Source organism: Leucopleurus acutus (assembly GCF_964270905.1).
Source record: "Leucopleurus acutus genome assembly, chromosome: 1".
In the NCBI taxonomy this organism is placed as follows: Eukaryota; Metazoa; Chordata; class Mammalia; order Artiodactyla; family Delphinidae; genus Leucopleurus; species Leucopleurus acutus.
The window spans coordinates 29,816,051-29,836,767 of NC_139142.1; the positions used below are offsets into that span (position 1 = coordinate 29,816,051).

Sequence of the window (20,717 nt, forward strand, 5' to 3'; positions counted from 1 at the left end):
TCTTTACAGGGAGAGTAGTTAAGACAAGACAAATATTCCTAAAGATAGCAGTAGAGCCAAGTGGAATTGCTAAGTTCTGTTTGTGTGTGTGTTGGTGGTGATTAAAAAGAAGAATCATCATGTAAGTGAAGTATTTAGGGAACAAATTGCCTCTTGATGGATAATAAATTAATTTGGAAAATGCACATTGAAATCAAGCAAGCATGCCAGTACTGTAAGACCCCTACACAAACACCCCAAACCCCCAGAAAAGGAAGGCTATTCCATCTACGAAAAGCTAAAAATGGGGAGGACCAAAATCTTATCTTCCCTCTAAGATCTATACCTTAGTTACTTCCGAAATGATGTGGTATGTAAAACAAGGCAAATAAAAATAAAAGAAAACGCTTTAGTTAAAAAGCCAAAATGTAAATGTACTGAAGGTAACTGGGATGTGCCAGGCACCGCAGCTGGGCACTGTATTTAGATGTGAGATTCCTGGTAGTTAAGGCAAAAGGAGAAACCCTTTACTTTATATTGCTTCCAGGGCTTCCCTAGTGGCGCAGCGGTTAATAATCCACCTGCCGATGGAGGGGACACGGGTTCAAGCCCTGGTCCATGAAGATCCCATATGCCACGGAGCAACTAAGTCCGTGCACCGCAGCTGCTGAGCCTGCGCTCTAGAGCCCGCGAGCCACAACTACTGAGCCAGCTCACCTAGAGCCTGTGCTCCACGGCAGGAGGAGAAGCCACTGCACCGCAATGAAGAGTAGCCCCCACTCGCACAACGGGGACCCAACACAGCCTATACACACACACACACACACACACACACACACACACATATATTGCTTCCATTGTTAGATAAAAGGAAGTACATAAATTCAATAAGAGAGTAGATTTTTCCTTGTAGGGAATTTTTATGGAAATTACAATATCAAGGTAAAAATTACGGTTCACCATCTCTCAATAGCTCTAATCTTTTTTTCTGGCACACAACACTAATTATTGTTCTATATTTTTATAATACACCTATATAATTCATGTTTACCTTTAATTAAATCTTTAATTTGTTTCTCTTGCCAAATAGTAACTGTAAACCCCGTGAGGATGGAGGGATTATTTCTGTTCTGTTTACCTCCAGAGCCTAGTCCAGTTTCTGACCCATTTAGGTACTCAATCCATATTTATTGAATGAATGAATGAACTGTTTTGTCAAAGATAAAATCCCAGAAATCCTCCTGCCCCAAACCCCAAGGTAGAATGTATATGCATGTGCAGAAGGTGGGTCATCATGCACGTCTGCTCAGCACCATCTGCAATGACCATGGCAACAACAAAAAGGAAAAAACCGAAACGTCCACCAACAAGAGAATGGATTCGTACAACAGCGTGATTGAGAAATTAAATAAACTGGAGCAACATAGATCAAAATATTTTATGTAAAAAAAATCAAATTATAGAACAAGGCTTACAGGATAACATTTCTATCACTTTAAAATATGCAAAACAACACTATATATAGTTGTTTCAAAGCATGTATGGGACAGAAACACCACATTTAAGATATTGGATGTCTTTTTTTTTTTTAATAAATTTATTTATTTACTTTTGGCTGCGTTGGGTCTTCGTTGCTGTATGCAGGCTTTCTCTAGTTGTGGTGAGCGGGGGCTACTCTTCGTTGCAGTGCGCGGGCTTCTCATTGGGTGGCTTCTCTTGTTGTGGAGCACAGGCTCTAGGTACACGCGCTTCAGTAGCTGTGGCGCACGGGATTAGCTGCTCCGTGGCATGTGGCATCTTCCTGGACCAGGGCTCAAACCTGCGTCCCCTGCGTTGGCAGGTGGATTCTTAACCACTGCACCACCAGGGAAGCACTAAGATATTGGATGTCTTTAGAGAGGAAAGGGGAATGGGGTGGAGTGGGGAACACCCAGAGCTTCAGTCATATCTGCAGTGTTCTCCTTCTGAGGCTGAACAGTCGTTATATTGGTGATATAAATGTATATATAAATATGCACACATTTTTTGAATGCCTGGAATATTTCTTGATAAAATATAAGGAAAGCCTGAGAAACTGTCATAGAAAAGTCTAAGGAGACATGGAGAGATGACAGCTAAGTGTACTATGGTCATCTGGATGAGATCCTAGAATAGAAAAAAGACATCAGGTAAACACTAAGGAACTATGGAAAAAGGAAGGACTGTAGTTGATAATGATATACCAATATTGGTGTGTTAACTGTAACAAACATTCTATTCTAATATAAGATGTTAACAATAGGCCAAATTGGATATAGGGTTTATGGGAACTCTCTGAACTATCTTCACAATTTTTCTGTAAGTCGAAAACCATTCTAAAATAATGTCTTTTAAAAGAAGTAAACAGCACAAGAACATTCTGCAAGTGGGCCTTTCTTACAGCAATCCTTCAAAAAAGGTATAAGATGTAGTGAACTTACTAAGTTTAGTAAGAATCTTCCTACAGGAAGCTAAGAAAATATGGTCCAAGTGTGTTGGGTTTTGATAAGCCAACTTAGAGAAAAGAATTTAGAGAGCAGTCAAGTTAATACATCCCCTAGACTGCTGTATTTCCCTCAGATATCAGACGGCTCCAGTTCGCCTTTTGCAAGAGCTGGACAGTAGTCAAACATGATGCCCTTCCCCTGGCATGAGTACCTCTGAGAACACGGGCTCAGGGCAAGTTGATCATTAACTGGCCTGGCTTCTCTCCTCTCCCCAGCTTCCCCTGTCCTTGTAGGTTCTCTACCCTGCTTCCTTAGGCCACTGTCATTGTCAAGTGCAGCCAAACTACATCCTCTTTAAAGTAAAATAGAGTTTAAAAAAAAAAAAAAAGATTCCCTGGCAGATACTGACGTACCACATGGATTTCAATATATTTAAAAGGGGTTGCATTCTTGAAGCCAACCTCAGAAGAGACAAAAAGTCACAGAAATGTACAGCCAGAAAGAAGCATGGCACCCTGCTCCTGTGTCCTCCTTCTTTAAGGATGAATTAAGCAGGCTTTGAGGAAGTGAGGTAATCCGGTAAAGGTCCCTTCCTCCGCAATGCCCCATCAAAAACTACGAGCACATAACGCCCGCCTCATGTGAGCAAGGGAAACGTGACCTCAGTAGTGACCGGGCATCCTCTGAGGGAGGCAATCACCTAAGTGAGCTAGGGGGACACTCAATACAACAGGGGGAAAGGCCCAAGGGCTCCACATGAGAGCAGGCAGGTGAGAGAAGGCCAGGAGAGCCCGAGAGATGGTAAGGGCTGAGTGGGAAGTGACCAGTAGAAAGTCCCCTCCTTGTTGCAGGGTGGCTGGGGCCCTATTAAACCTGGCGTTGGCATTCCTGCCCTACTGCATTATAAACCCTTGCGCCACCCCCATCTCCTCTGTGTTTAGTGAAGTCCACCACGCTCACAGCTGCTCAGAGCAGGGGTCTATTTAGTGGAAGTCACTGGGGCAGAATTCTGTGCCCAGGTGACCAAGAGAATGCCCCTGGGCATGAGAGACTGGGGAGGAAGGAGACTTTCACGGACTGTGGCAATGGACACATGAGCCCCATCCTACACAGATTTCAAGGGCACCAATAAAAGACAGCAGCAAGGCCAAGTTGAGTCCGGCTAACACTCTGTTCCACCAAGTACACTGGCCTGAAGGTCTCCAAAAAGAGAACTCTGTGGGGACTGCCCTACCTTCCCTTTAACCTTCTCTAAGAAGGACCTACTTTTCACTGGTCCATGCATGAGTTTGATCGCTTAAAGGAGAGCTGCCTGTAAAAAACAATTAACAAGGACCCAGAGCCGACAAGGACCCAGGATATAAAAGAACTCTGAAGGCACTGTAAGAAATCTAAAGGGATTCAGGTTTAATGTCTAGCGACCATTAAAGCCTTTCAAAAAAATGTTGGGGGGAAGCGGTGGAGTGAGAGAAAAGAGGGCTCAAGACAGACAGAACCCAGAAGCAGCTCCAGGAAGAAGAATCTGTGATGAAGACTAAGAGAAAACAGTAGATCTTCAGGAGGAGAAACAAGCAACATCGGTATCAGCTTCACTGAGGAAGGGAGGTTGGTGCTCCGAGGGAATTCTCAACAACATCAAATGTAAAAAGAACTGCAGTAAGATGAAGTCTGAAAAGTGTCTATTGGATTTTGTCGGTAGGAGATCATTGATGACCTTGCCAAAGCAGTGTTTGTTGGCCAAAGATAGTTGTACAAGTTGTTGACTGAAAAAGGACACCTGCCTGCACTGTGCTCATGAACTCATTCCCTGCAAGGAAGGGATACATTTTCCCTAATTGGGGCAAAGGTACCAAATGTGCTTGTGAAAAAATTGGTCGTTTCATTAGAGTGCAGGAGGCAAAATCCTACTGCAGTGAGTTGAAGACTAACCAAGAGGAGAGAAAGAGGGAGCATTCCAGGATCTAAGCTCAGCCCTCCTATTGGGCAACTTCAAACTGACAGAGAGGATTTTTATTGTAGAGGGAAGAGATGAATCAGGGAGAGGGGTTAGAAGAACAAATGGAAGAGGAAAGGGAGAAGGAACTGTTGCAGAATACGGACCTAACTTCTATTGCTAATGAAACCTAGTGCTCATTCTGTTCATCCCTGTGCTTGCAGAGCTGCGTGTGGGTTTCAAAGCTATTTCACGTTCCATGTGATTCTCAGAACAGCTTGGGAGGTAGACAATGCAGCACTGTTATCCCCTTCTGCAAGTGAGGAAACTAACACGCAAAAAGTTCAATTAAGTGACAGAGCCAGAGAATGAAATCTCTCAGAATGGACCGAGGATGGACCTTGCCTGCAAATTCATGTGCTTCTGCTAGCACTGTCACTTAGGAGTGAGTTGCATCAAACCACTGGGCCTCTGTTTGCCTGACTGTTAAATGGAACACGTAATATCCACATTATGGAGACATGAGGAGGAACTGGGACGAGATGTACACACAGCCAGGATGGAGCCAAGCACAGACAGTCAACACATATGAACTTTCTTTTCCTTATTTTTCTACCTAGAACTCATATTCTGGTTCTGACTCCAGGTTGATAGTTATCAACTAGATGGCTACTATGTTCATGTACTCATTCATTCATTTTCAGATTTACGTAAGTTTTGGTTTAAAGAGAATCTAAGAGAGTTACTCTCTAGAAACAAAGTTCCTTAAAGAATTTTTATTGTTAATAAAATTTGGTGTGCTGTATTTACCTAACATCTGTGAAAGGAAAATCAAAATGGAGTTGCTATTGCTCAGAGAGCTCTCTAAAATCGAGCCAAGGGTAATTAATTCCCTAGTGGTCCAGTGGTCAGGACTCCACGCTTCCACTGCAGGGGTTAAGTGTTCAATCTCTGGTTGGGCACCTAAGACTCTCATATGGCACAGCCAAATAAATAAATAAGAAATAAAATGGAGCCGGGAGGCCACTGAGGACGTGTGACTTATGCACATCTTGGCCCAGGGAGAATCTGACCTTCTGACCAGTTATTGTCTTAATGCAGGCTTCCAGAACATCTGCCCAATGTTCCAGAAACTCAAGACTTATTGGACCCTTTCACCCTAAAACAATTCGTAACAGCCTATCCCTTAAGGACTAATCTTTCCTTTCTTATGTCAGGGTCTATCATGATTCTTGGACAACCTTGTGGCTTTTGCCTTTGGGGGCTTTCGCCCTGACTCTTCCTCTTCCCCAGAACGCTCTTTTGGTTTTACCAGAAGCTGTGTCTCCCAAATTGCAATTCTTAAGACCCCTGCAAATAAAGCTCTTTGTTCTTTCCTTCCTCGATACCGATTATTGTTCAACACATCTTGCAATGTGCCTCATAAAAGTACCAGTTAACTATAAAGCTGTTTCCAAACTCCCTTCCCCTGAGTCCACTTGACTGGAGCCCTGGTGTGTAAATGGCAGTTGGTAAAGGGCGGTGGGCGGGGGTGGGGAGAAGAACTGTCCCATATGGAAGCCTGAGGAGCTGAACCATGAGCTGGTGACAGACAGGAAGTTCCAGACCTGGCCTGGGGAGAAGGCTGGGAGAAAGGATCAGAAAAAGGGAGTTACCCCTCAGAGGAATATAGAAGCATTAGCATATGAAAAATGCATTAAATGATTTAATTATCTGGTTCTAGTAAATTTTTTTTTCCCACTAAACCATTTCCATCAAAAGATCAGGAAACAGGGCCAGGCAAGTCGCTTTTTAAATTCAACGATGATTTCTCAGCTGAGAAAACACAAATTGGATAGAGCAGATATCTTCATATCCCTAACAGAAAAGACACAGCGTAGACTAAATAACTCAGTTTTGATCATCAGAAAACAAATACATAATGTGTGGGAATGTAAACTCAGATCATCTGGCATCGGCCTAATTCTTTTGGCAATATTTATTTAAATGTACACTAGCAGGTTACAGCATTAATAAGTGTTGTTCAGCTGTGTGCACTTATTTTCTATTCTTCATAATATTACTCTGGAAAAATGGAAAGGTTTCCCCCATGCTTGTTGGAAGTGATCTATGTCATAGACACACATAACAGTGACGTCTTCGGTTCTGCTTTCATGTCCTGAACACTTTCTATCTGCCAGACAGTGTTCTGGGCACCAGGAATGCAATGGGGAATCACTCAAGATTCCTCTTCCCCTCGTGGAAACTAATTCTAACTGGGCAACCATTAACACACCAGAATAACTTCAGAGATCAGTAAGGGCGATGAAGATAATATAAAGGTGCAATGAGACAGTGTCCCTGAATGGGGTGAGGGCGAGGGGCGGGCTCCTTTAGACACGGTGGCTCCCTTCTGAGAATGATGAGACTATGACAGTTTTGCAAAGGTCTGGAGCAGGAACATTCTAGGGAGGGGACAGCATGTGCAAAGGCCTTGAGGAGGGAATGAGCTCAGGGTGACTGAGAAAGAGAAGAAAGACCAGAGTAACAAGAACATAGGTGAACCATGCACAAAATGGCACAAGACAAGGCAGGGAACACAGGCAGGGGCCAGGTGGTGGCGAGCCCCGCTAGCACGTAATAAATCACGGATGTTATTCTAAGGGCAATGGGAAACCACTGGAGACTTTTTAAGCGAGAGAGTTATCTGGTCTAATTTAAGCCTTCTAAAGACATTGGCGGCTGAGGACAGAAACGGGCTGGGAAGCAGAGCAGGGGGGGCATAAAGGGAGCAGGGAAGCCTCACAGCTGTTCAGACAAAAGATGATGGTGACTTGATGTCAGTAACTGTTAAATGGTATGGTTCCCTTCCCCTCTGTGTAGCATTTCAATGACTCATTTCAAATGAAGTCTCACTTCTGTTTTGCCAAAGAGAGCAGAAGCCTTCATAGAAAGGTAGTGATATGTGGTGAGTGTTGAGGTGAGATACCCTCTCTCTCAGCCAGCACCTGTAAAGGGAAAGCACCTGCAGAATCAAGGAGCTGGGCACTCAGAAACACGCTGTTGTGATCATGGGAAATAGAAGCTCATCACAGCTGGTAGCTTCTCCCCTGATTCAAATGAACAGCACCCACGTTTATTTCTTAGGAACGAAATGTGCCCCACAGGTCAGTGATGAGCAAAACCATGCCATTTAATCAAAACTTTGCCACCAAAGGTAGCTCAGCTGCTGGCAACACAGAGGGCTGGTGCCTTTATTTTTAAGAACGAAGTTTCACCTTAAATGCAGAGAAAGAGATGATTCAAAAAGACGAGGTCTTTTCTCCGCTCAGCCCAAAACACCAACTCCTCCTCACAGGTCCCTATCTATTGGCTTGCCCATTCTCACCTGGCCCCGTGGTCCCAAGATTTCTCTGACCTGTATTTCTGCCTTTAGTAGCTACAGGCCTGTTTGCTCTAACAAAGACTCCCTCCTTTCATTTACATTACTCTAGATGGTGGATCCAAAAAGATCTTGCTGTGATTTATGTCAGAGAGTGTTCTCCTATGTTTTCCTCTAAGAGTTTTATAGTGTCCAGTCTTACATTTAGGTCTTTAATCCATTTTGAGTTTATTTTTGTGTATGGTGTTAGAGAATGTTCTAATTTTCATTCTTTTACATGTAGCTGTCAGTTTTCTCAGTATTCTGTAATAACCTACATGGGAAAAGAATCTGAAAAAGAATGGATATATGTACATGTATAACTGAATCACTTTGCTGTACACCTGAAACGGACACAGCATTGTAAATCAAATATATCCCAACATAAAATAAAAATTAAAACAAACAAACAAGCAAAAAAACAAACTCTCTCCTTAACCAAACTTGAATCAGGCTCCTTGGACTCCTTTGGAGTCTTTCTGACTGGGCCTTGCCCTTGGGCTCTGTCCTTGGCCTGCTTATTCCAGTTCTAGCAAGAATCCTTCTAAGTCAGTTTAGTGAAACTCCCCTGCCCTTGGTATCTGATCACCCTCAATATCTGATCAAATTCCTCATCTCCCACCCACAGTATCTTATCACCCTGGCCTACCTTCAGCAAGAATCCTGTCGAGAGTTGGTCTAGGAAGAATCCTCCTAACCCCTGATGTATCCCCTTAATAATTTCCCATCCACTAACCCCCTCACTCTGCTCCTTGGCTATAAATCCCCACTTGCCCTTGCTGTATGCAGCAGAGGTGAGCCTGATCTCTCTACCCAACTATAAAACTCCATTGTAGTAGCCCCAGCCCCACCCCCAAATAAAGTTCTGCTTACTATCTTTAACAAGTATCTGAATAATTTTTTCCTTTAAACATTCTCTGAGGATAATAATTATAAATACAAAAAAATAGAGAACAGCAGAAACTTTAAAAACCTAAAATTTGGAATGGATGAGCTCATCCATGGGACCTATTTCAAAAGATCTTGGATGATCAGAACTGATTGCTCATAATCAGGAGAAACTATCATCATTGATCCATATGTGGGTCTTTAAAAAAACGTAAAAAACACAAACACATGGAGGCTAAACAATACGTTACTAAATAACCAAGAGATCACTGAAGAAATCAAAGAGGAAATCAAAAAATACCTAGAGGCAAATTACAACAAAAACACGATGATCCAAAACCTACGGGATGCAGCAAAAGCAGTTCTAAGAGGGAAATTTATAGCAATACAAGCCTACCTCAAGAAACAAGAAAAATCTCAAATAAACAATCTAACCTTACACCTAAAGGAACTAGAGAAAGAAGAACAAACAAAACCCAAAGTTAGCAGAAGGAAAGAAATCATAAAGATCAGAGCAGAAATAAATGAAATAAAAGAGCAAAGATCAATAAAACTAAAAGCTGGTTCTTCAAGAAGATAAATAAAATTGATTAACCATTAGCCAAACTCATCAAGAAAAAGAGGGAGAGGACTCAAATCAATTAAATTAGAAATGAAAAAGGAGAAGTTACAAAGGACACCACAGAAATACAAAGCATCATAAGACTCTACTACAAGCAACTCTATGCCAATAAAATGAACAACCTGGAAGAAATGGACAAATTCTTAGAAAGGTATAACCTTCCAAGATTGAACCAGGAAGAAACAGAAAATATGAACAGACCAATCACAAGTAATGAAATTGAAACTGTGATTAAGAATCTTCCAACAAACAAAAGCCCAGGACCAGATGGCTTCACAGGTGAATTCTACCAAATGTTTAAAGAAGAGCTAACACCCATCCTTCCAAAAATTGCAGAGGAAGGAACACTCCCAAACTCATTCTATGAGGCCACCATCACCCTGATACCAAAACCAGACAAAGATACTACAAAGAAAGAAAATTACAGACCAACATCACTGATGAATACAGATGCAAAAATCCTCAACAAAATACTAGCAAACAGAATCCAACAACACATTAAAAGGATCATACACCATGATCAAGTGGGATTCATCCCAGGGATGCAAGGATTCTTCAATATATGCAAATCAATCAATGCGATACACCATATTAACAATTTGAAGAATAAAAACCATATGATATCATCTCAATAGATGCAGAAAAAGCTTTTGACAAATTTCAACACCCATTTATGATAAAAACTCTCCAGAAAGTGGGCATAGTGGGAACCTACCTCAACATAATGAAGGCCATGTACAACAAACCCACAGCAAACATCATTCTCAATGGTGAAAAACTGAAAGCATTTCCTCTAAGATCAAGAACAAGACAAGGATGTCCACTCTCACCACTATTATTCAACATAGTTTTGGAGGTCCTAGCCACAGCAATCAGAGAAGAAAAAGAAATAAAAGGAATACAAATTGCAAAGGAAGAAGAAAAACTGTCACTGTTTGCAGATGACATGATACTATACATAGAGAATCCTAAAGATGCTACCAGAAAACTACTAGAGCTAATCAATGAATCTGGTAAAGTTGCAGGATACAAAATTAATGCACAGAAATCTGTTGCATTCCTATACACTAACAATGAAAAATAAGAAAGAGAAATTAAGGAAACAATCCCATTCACCACTGCAACAAAAAGAATAAAATACCTAGGAATAAACCTACCTACGGAGGTAAAAGACCTGTACTCAGAAAACTGTAACACACTGATGAAAGAAATCAAAGATGACACAAACAGATGGAGAGATATACCATGTTCTTGGATTGGAAGAATCAATATTGTGAAAATGACTATACTACCCAAAGCAGTCTACAGATTCAATGCAATCCCTATCAAATTACCAGTGTCATTTTTTACAGAACTAGGACAAAAAATGTTAAAATTTGTATGGAGACACAAAAGACCCCGAATAGCCAAAGCAGTCTTGAAGGAAAAAAGCAGAGCTGGAGGAATCAGACTTCCTGACTTCAGACTGTACTACAAAGCTACAGTAATCAAGACAACATGGTACTGGCACAAAAACAGAAATATAGATCAGTGGAACAGGATAGAAAGCCCAGAGATAAACCCACGCACCTATGGTCAAGTAATCTATGACAAAGGAGGCAAGGATATACAATGGAGAAAAGACAGTCTCTTCAATAAGTGGTGCTGGGAAAACTGGACAGCTACATGTAAAAGAATGAAATTAGAACACTCCCTAACACCATACACAAAAATAAACTCAAAATAGATTAGAGACCTAAATGTAAGACCAGACACTATAAAACTCTTAAAGAAAACATAGGAAGAACATTCTTTGCCATAAATCACAAGATCTTTTTTGATCTACCTCCTAGAGTAATGGAAATAAGAACAAAAATAAACAAATGGGACCCTGAAACTTGAAAGCTTTTGCAAAGCAAAGGAAACTACCAATAAGACGAAAAGACAGCCCTCAGAATGGGAGAAAATACTTGCAAACGAATCAACAGACAAAGGATTAATCAGAAATGCTTTCCACCTGATCAGATATCTTAAAGGTTTTACAGCTTAGTTTATTATCTGAGAGCAACTCCAGCTTTGGGGAGACAAGTAGCCACAATCCTAGACACTGAGCTGCTGAAAATTAACTTTGGTCTTTTCGTTTTTTATGTATGCGCAAGCTTCAGCAGAAAAATCAATAAATGAGTTTTGACCAGATATACGCAGGCCTGACAGATTTCATCTGAGGAATTTCCCACTGATTGCTAAAAACAATAAAAGCAACAAGCAAATACTCGCAGTAGCTGCTATCACAATCATGCCTTCTCTTGAACTGAGAAAGGGATTTATTTTTCACCTGAGATGAGGGGAATTACAGGACCTGTTCAATCTTATAATTCAATTTCTTTATTTTATAGATGAGGTACCCAAAGCTGAAAACAGTCAAGTCGACCTGGGACTTGCAGAGGTCCCTTAACTGCTTAATCCAGAAGGTTCTAGTCTATTACTCATCCCAAAATCACCATGGTTTTAGCAGGAAAAAAAAGCAAAGACCTATGCATCATGGAATTTCGACACATGACCATTGCCACTGCCGACAATTCTCAACCCTGATGCTTTGAGGTGCAGATGCTAGTGAACTTCTCTGTGAAGCCTGAATAACCTCTCTGCCTGTTTTCCAGACAGTCTCCAAGTACAAGACAGATACGCAAGCTTGTCTAATTCAGGCCATTTCCCCCACGTGTCACTTCTTCTGGCTCCTGGTCAAGTAAATCACAGGCTCTTAGATGTTTTTTTTTTAAATAAGGACCTACTTACATTCATTAGAAAAATCTTTAGCAGAAAGCTTGGCAAACAACAAGACTGGGAATGAATTAGAGAATAGCATGAAATTCAATGCAGCCTGTTAATTTTTATTAATAGTCTGAAACCCACAGCTTTGAGCCATCCTTTCTGAACAGCTCAGAAGACCAGCCTCATCAAAGGGAACATCAGGGGTTTCAGTGGGCTCTCCTGGTGGTCTCTACGACACCCACCCATCCCCTCTTTAGCCCCGTGCTTCAGTGGAAAATAGCCCTCTCCTCAGCTTCAAGGGGTAAAATTCTGATTAGTCTGTCAGGGTTTCTCAACCTCAACACCATTAACAGTTTGGGTTGGATAATTCTTTGTTGTGGGCCTGTCCTGTGCCCTGTAGGATGTTTAGCAGCATCCCTGGCCTCCACCCACTAGATGCCAATAGCACCCCTCGGCTGTGACAAGCAGAGTGATCTCCAGACATGGCCAAGTGCCCCCTGGGGGTAAAATCAGCTCTGCTTGGGAACAACTGGTCTATGTCAGTCATGGGAATTCTATTTTTCTTACCATTGGTTTAAACATGTGAGTGAATTCTGAGTACTGAGACCCTGCAGGTGGATTTTCTAGGCGGACGCATGAGGGCCTGGCCTGAGGTGAAGCCGAGCAGCCCTTGTTATTGGAATGGAACCATTTCTTTATTCTTTAAGCCAATTTGAGCTGCGGGTTTTTGTAACTTTTAGCCAAAAGCATCCTAATACAATATCCTACTGTAATGTTCATTACAAATACTTATAAAACAATACTGACATTCAAGATTCAAGTTCCATGACACTGTAAAACATGCTTATTTTCTCCCTAAGACTTCTTTCTGCTGCTTCCAGCATTCCTTGCCATCATCCTCTAAATCACAAACAACTATCTAAGTACCATGAGAAAAAAACTGAATGGCTGTAAGTCCTGTCTTCTAGACAATATTTTTAAATATATTATATTTTTTAAAAAGGTTTGAAAAAAATATGACAAGAGGTTTATACTTAACTCTTGCTTGGACTAAATGAGAACTTACTGCATTCTTTTCTTTTTCTTTTTTTTTTAAGGTCAACAAATATAAGAAGAAAAAGTAGGTGTGGTAATAATTTTTTAAAGGAGACAAAGCTTCACTGACTTTACAACTTCAGTTTTCAGATTGAAAAGCTTTACTGAGTTGAAGACAGACTTCATTTTTAGAATAAGAAGTCTCAGAAATCCTACTCAGGCTTAATAAAAAAGTCACCTGGACATACTCTGGAGAAATTTCTTCAAGGACAAAAGGGGAAATTCTGCACTCTTCCACACAGACAGAGCAAGTAACTTATAAAGGAAAAATAATTCCTGTAACATTGGACTTCTCATCTGCAACCCTGGATGACAGACAACAATGAAACAGGGTTTACACACCATGTGAAGGAAAAGAACTGCAATCCAAGACCACAAGCTAAAGTACATATTTGAGGGAAAAAAATATTTTTGGAAACAAACTCAAAAAAGTATACAAACACTGGGCTCTAAGACAGCATCCTGATCAAATAAAAATTAAACAAAAGCAAAGATCTCAAGGGGAAGATGAAGAGTATAAGAATTAGTGTTGAGTAGTACTTTTTTAGGGAAATAGGTTGAATATATGATAATGTAGTGAAGTAAAAGTAGATAATATAAACGTGTCTAGTGATATGTTTTAAAAGCTGTGATCCTTTAAACAATAGAAGCACACTGCAAAAAAATTACTGGGTTGGCCAAAAAGTTTGATTGGGTTTTTCCCATAAGATCTGACAGACAAACCCAAGAAAACTTTTTGCAACGCAATAAAAAGTTAATAGTATCTTTTTTTTTTAACATCTTTATTGGAGTATAATTGCTTTACAATGGTGTGTTAGTTTCTGCTTTATAACAAAGTGAATCAGCTGTACACATACATATATCCCCATATCTCCTCCCTCTTGCATCTCCCTCCCACCCTCCCTATCCCACCCCTCTAGGTGGTCACAAAACACTGAGCTGATCTCTCTGTGCTCTGCGGCTGCTTCCTACTAGCTATCTATTTTACATTTGGTAGTGTATATATGTCCATGCCACTCTCTCACTTCGTCCCAGCTTACCTTTCCCCCTCCCCATGTGCTCAAGTCCATTCTCTATGTTTGCGTCTTTATTCCTGTCCTGCCCCTAGGTTCTTCAGAACCTTTTTTTTCCTTAGATTCCATATATATGTGTTAGAAAAGTTAATAGTATCTTAAAACTAAAATTCTAAATTAATTCAATGAGCCCCAGAATTTTCAAGGAAGAAACAGACGAAAAAATAATGACACAAAAGCCTTTTACATGCCCTACCTCAATTCAGGTAGAGTATGTGGGTTTAGAACATGGTAATAAACACTCCAGTTGGCAGAGGACATCTAAGATGTTCTTTAATTTTGGTGTATCTGTGGATACACCAAATATCCAAATATGGTCTGATATATGACTGTTAGAAACAGGAAGATGAGAATTGGCAAAATAGATGTATTTAATTGAATAAACAAATCAGAGTTAAAGGAGATTTACAAATTCTGATAAATCCAGTAAAAGTAGAAAAGGAGAAAGTAGAATATTTAAATAATAAACATAATAGAAGATGGAGGAAATAATTAAAGACATAAGCTACAACCACGATGGATGAATGAAGTTGGAGATACGGATGCAGAAGCGTAAGGAAGGGTAAACTAACTGTAGCGCCAGGCTGACACTGTGGGAATGGGGGGCCATCACAGGGTTCTAGGGGAGAGGAGTCCTGGTGCAGGGGGATTTGAGAATTTTGACACCCTCACTGAGAACTTGAAAAAAAAAAAAAAACTTAAGGGGATAAAGACAGGCAATGCCTACAGGCTAGCTTAGATTGAAAGACTTAAAACTACAAAGATGCTGATTCTCCCATGAACTAGCTAACAATTTAATGTAATCTAAATACAACTAGCAAAGTTCTTGAAACTTTACTAAATGTTTAACAATCATTTAAAAGAATAAACATTCAAGAGTAGGCTGAAAAAAAATTTTTAAGAAGAGTAACAGGTGTATTTGCTGAACCCATATGGCTTTATATGTAGATACAAATGGGTATCCTGCTGTAGTCACAATGGTAAGGAACAGGCATAGGAAAAGAAAGGTTAAAGGAAGAAGTAGAGGACTTCAGCATAGAGCAAATTTTTCAAGAGCATTTAATAAATATGAAAAGTGGCATTTAACAGCATTTTCCAATAGCTTTATAACCTTGCGGTAGGAAGGGGCTTTCTATGCATGCCATCAAAGCTAGAAACAATGAAGAAAAAGACTGAAAGACAGGATTACATAAAAGTTAGCACTCTAGAAGGAAGACTAAAACTAAACTTAGGAAAACTGGGGTGAATATTTGTACTATGTAAAATAGGCAAAGACTAATTTTTTTAATGTTTTTATTATATACAGAGCCATTACAAACCAATAAGGAGAACAATTCAGTGAAAAAGTGAGCAAAAATATGATGAGGAAATTAATATACAAAAGTCTAAGAAAGCTATGGGAGGATCCTCAACTCTACCATTAAAAAATTATAAGTCAATACAGTTTTATTTATCTTAATTACAAAGCTTGAAAGGACTGTAAATAACCAGTGTTGGCAAGGCTCTGGGAAAAGGAAATTGTAATGCCCTCTTGTGGGAATATAAATTGTCACAAGTCTTCTGGGATAATCTGGATATATATACATATATACAAACATATATGTTACATGTACACATTTTTTAATCCAGCAATCCTCCATCTAGAAACAAGTCCCAAGTAAAAGAATACTGATCATAGAGTTAATTAGAATATTGAAAAACTAAAAATAATTAAAATGTTATACAAGCAGTTGATTATATAAGGGGACGTCCGTACAAGAGAATATTATATAAGTATTAAAAACTAGTTTTCCCCTTTCATTACTTTAAATATATTGTGCCACTCCCTTCTGGCCTGCAGAGTTTCTGCTGAAAAATCAGCTGATAGTCCTATGGCGATTCCCTTGTATGTTATTTGTTGCTTTTCCCTTGTTGCTTTTAATATTTTCCCTTTATCTTTAATTTTTGTCAATTTGAAGTAAGCCAGAAAGAGAAAGGCAAATATCATATGATACCGCTTATATGTGGAATCTAAGAAAACAAACAAATGAACTTATATACGAAACAGAAATAGACCCACAGACACAGAAAACAAACTTGTGGTTACCAAACGGGAAAAGGGAGAGAGGGATACATTAGGAGTTTGAGATTAACATATACACACTACAATATATAAAACAGATAATCAACAAGGATCTACTGTATAGCACAGGGAACTGTATTCAATATTTTGTAATAACCTATAAGGGAAATTATCTGAAAAAAATACATATATATGTATGTATAACTGAATCACTCTGCCATACACCTAAAACTATCACAACATTGTAAATCAACTATACTTCAATAAAAACATTTTTTAATAAAAAATAAAAATTAATTATATATATTAAAAAAACTAGTAAGACTATCAATAAAGTTAGAGTGAGGAAGACAAAACAAGAACAGAAGAGGGTATGGCTCCAGCATACTTTATCCTCTTTTTACCCCCGTGGAGTGAAGCAGAAACCAGAATTTAACCATGCGGTGTCAAGGTGTCTATGGAGGTTGCACAGCGAAGCGTCACCTCCCAGCTGCTCTGGCAGTGCTCTGCTCTCCTTCTAGTAAGGGCTTTATAAAAAGAAGCAGCAAAATGCAAATGCTGTAAAGACAGAGGTAAATTCACACGTGCCCTAGCCAGGACCTCTTGGAGACAAGGTCTATAGGAGTTTGGGAGCATGTTGTCCTCCAAAGAAACCAAAGGTCTTCAAATGTTAAGAAGGAATTTGAGGACTGCATCAAAGTTACCTTGAGCCCTCTCTTGGGAAGAACTCCTGGGTATCACTGACTTCTTGTTCTTCCCACTGATTTTGGTCAGATGTGTATAAAGACAATCAATTAGGTTTTCACATATTCCCATCAGCCTGCCAGTTCCAACACTTGCACTGATGTCTGGAGGACACCCAAGGTACCCAGGACTGAACATGCTGCTACCTGCATAGGCTATGTGGGACTGGAACAACTATGGCAGCCTATGAATACACTGAGAAAAAGTCTGTAAAAGAAGGTGTCAGCCTGTGAATACACAGAAAAATTGATAAGAGTAAATAAAAAAACATTAACAATAGTTCTTACTTCTAGGTGGTGGGATCAGAGGTAATTTTCTCTTTCTTTTATATACCTTTCTTAATTATCTCTCTTTTACAGTGAACATGCATTATGTTTATAATAAAAAGTAATCCATTCTACTTCGTGAGAAACAAAAGATAGGCTAGTTTATGGGAAAGACAAAATATAAAAGCCTGATTAGGATTTTATCTTCATCTTGTGTCTGTTCATATATTCAGACATGGTGTGTGTAGTGTGTGTGTGTGTGTGTGTGTGTGTGTGTGTGTGTGTGTGTGTGTATTCTTTTTTCCTAGACTATAAAATCCTTAAGTGCAAGGCTGTATCACATTATCTTGTTGGGTATACAAATAATGAATAAATACATGAATTTACAAATTAACAAAACTGACTCTTTACAATGAGAACAAAGAAATTAAATAATATTTTATAAATGCTCTGATTAGCATGATGTCACAAGTCCTGGTTTACTTTTAAATACTATGGGGAAAATAGATAATTTTCTTAATGATAATGATAACTAATTGGAGATATCAGACTGTTAGGTTGGTACTATACAAAACTTGATTTAATTTCTTACCGCCCTCCAAATACTTTTGACAGAAAATATCCAACAACAGTAATAATTTTTTAATCAGTAGTATATTTAAAATAACAACAAATGCTTCCTTTGTGCCAGCCACTACTCTAAGCATTTTACATACATTTACTCATTTTATCCTCATGGCAACACTTTAAGATGGAGATACTGTCATCACCATCACCCCCATTTTCCACACTGACATTGTGAAACTTGCCAAGGTCACACATCTAGTGAGTGGCAGAGCCAGGATTTATTTGAACCTAGTTAGTCTGAATGCGGCACCCATATAATTAACTACCGTCAAGTAATCCTCAAATTTAAACACACATTAGAAGCACTGGGGGAGCTTTTAAAACTGCTGATGCCCCAGGCCGCATCCAGACCAGATACGTCAGGGTTTCTGGGAGTGACTCCCAAGGTGCAGTATTTTTAAAGCTCCCCATGGAGGTCCAACGTACAGCCAAATTTGAGAACCACAGTGCAATGCCATATTGCTCTAATGATTACAAGACTCACCTTCACTCTAATGGGATGCTGCTTAATATATTTTGACATGAAAATTAACATCCATTTGAAACTAACTTAATCTGCAAATCACATATTAAGTTGCTAATTGAGTGGATGATGGGTGATTACCTGAAAGGACTGTGAACCACTGCTTTCTCAGAACAGAGCTTCTAACCCCTAATTTACAACACATCAAGCTTTCCAGACCTACATTTACGCTCTTCCCCCAAAAGCGCTGGGGGTGGGCGTTAGACTAAAGGAGCAGATGCATGAATCCAGGCTGATAGGTTACAGTGGCATTAGAAGAACTAATTATACTGCCCATCACTCTGACACCATTCTCTCTTTAAAATACTTCAGGTATCTACTAGCTACGTATATTTATATATATGTACATATATTTACATATATACCTATATCTCCACAGAGTCTCATACATGTACCTATCTCTACATAGAGTTTCATATATACATATATATATGCCTAGATACACATAGCATCTCATACCTATATACACAGAGTCTCATATATATATCTACATGCATCCACATGCATGATTCCCGTGAAATAAGCTAAGCACTGAAGCTGGCTTTTGCTTGAGGTCACTCGTCTAATTCCAGGATCCCTGAGCTTTGGTTTAAGGCCCAACAGCAGGGCCACAGCAAACAGGGAAGTGCTGAAATCCAGCCTGTGCTCCCTTTTCCAGCTGCGTGCCTACACGTAGAGGAGATCCTCCCAGCACCAGCACCACCACCACCACCACCACAAACAACACATAGATGAGTGCCAGGAGCCCTGCCTGTCTCACATCTTGGCCATGGATGCAAGAAGAAGAAAATAAAATCAACCCTAAAATTTCATTACGACAAACCAAAACCCATGCAAGTTTACAGCACAAATTCATACAACAATCAGGGTCCCAGAAAACTCTGAAGTAGAATGTTTAATGTTCAGGGTCATACTTGGTAATACGTCAGGCACATAGCGCTGAAAACACAGTTTTGGTTACTTGGTTGGTTGATTTTTAAGTTTGATACCAAGACTCTATAGGAGGCAAAACCTTACCTGAACTGGTATGAGGTTATTGTCATTTTTATCCCACTTCATGTGAGTATTCGTGTTTCACTGCAGAAATCCTAGTGTGTTTGATTAAAAAGTGCCACATCAGACCTTGCTAAAATCCAAAAAAATCCTGAATTCCAAAATACATCTGCCCCGGAAGTTTTTGTGGTCTTTTTAAAAAACATTTGTCTCTAAAGTCTAAGAACACTGGGAACAGAGAAGAAAATGTAATTATTCAGTAGCATAATAATTATTCAGTCTCAAAAACTGTTTTTTTCAGGAAATTAAGTACTTAAGTAAAATCCCAAGTCGCTACTCACTGGGGGTTTAAAATAACACTGACCTATTTCAGTTTTTAAGGGGATAGCCATCCTCCAGACAGAGCGATCTCCTTGGATATGCTTCTCTTTGAAAAGAGATGGATGCCAAACTAGCTTAAGACCAGTTTAAAACAAAAAACAAACCCTCTTGATGAGATTAAATAAAATATATACATATAATGTAGTTTGTATGAAAGTGCTATTATCTTGCATATTTAAAGAAAACACAATCTCAGTGAAAACAAAATTTCCAGTTGCTGAGCTTGAAGTAGTAACATAACAGAGCTAAATACAGGCCTAAAAATCTGTAGAAAAAGATTGGCCCCTTATAGCGTTTTGCCAAACTGTTATCTACATTTGATTCTCAAGGCACTGAACCCGGAGAGACAAGACAGCAAAAGTAAAGTCTCCAGTGACATGTTCCCCCCACAGTTAAACCACACACCTTCGCAGATGCAAAGTACATACTTCCAAGGCAGCAATAAAGTGGTCGCATCAGGCTTAGCTACATTTGTTCCTTTTGAGATCCCTCTGCATTTTATGGAGGACTTACAAACTTCACCTGCGAGGAGAGAAGACTTAGTCCCAAATGTTCAGAGCAGACACTCTGACCTCAGTCCATAACGTAAACAGTTAACATCCAATCAACAGGCAGAGACATGAGCTAATAATGAGGGCTACTTTCAAAAGCCACACGATGCACAAATGCCTTCCACTCCCTGACTCCCTGCTCCTTTTCAAATGGTGAGTTTGAAAACATTCACTGTCAGGAGAGGCAGGGTCAAAGGTTTGAAAATACAGGAACACCCGGATGAGCCCAGTGACTTTTGAGGGTTTGTTATTGTTGTTCTAAGGACAGTAAGAGTATGGCAATATAAGATAACTCTAAAAGGGAGAAATTCTACTGGGAAGTCAAAGATGGGTTAATTAAGCAATGCATAGCCTCGTCCTAACT

General features: G+C 39.7%; 1 protein-coding gene across 1 annotated transcript in view; it reads right to left on the reverse strand.

The window, feature by feature from the left end:
* RGS6 (regulator of G protein signaling 6) overlaps positions 1–20,717 on the reverse strand; it is a gene marked incomplete at its 3' end in the record, with an annotated part of 570,256 nt that overhangs the window by 419,238 nt on the left and 130,301 nt on the right. The gene's annotated exons all lie outside the window — the stretch shown is intronic.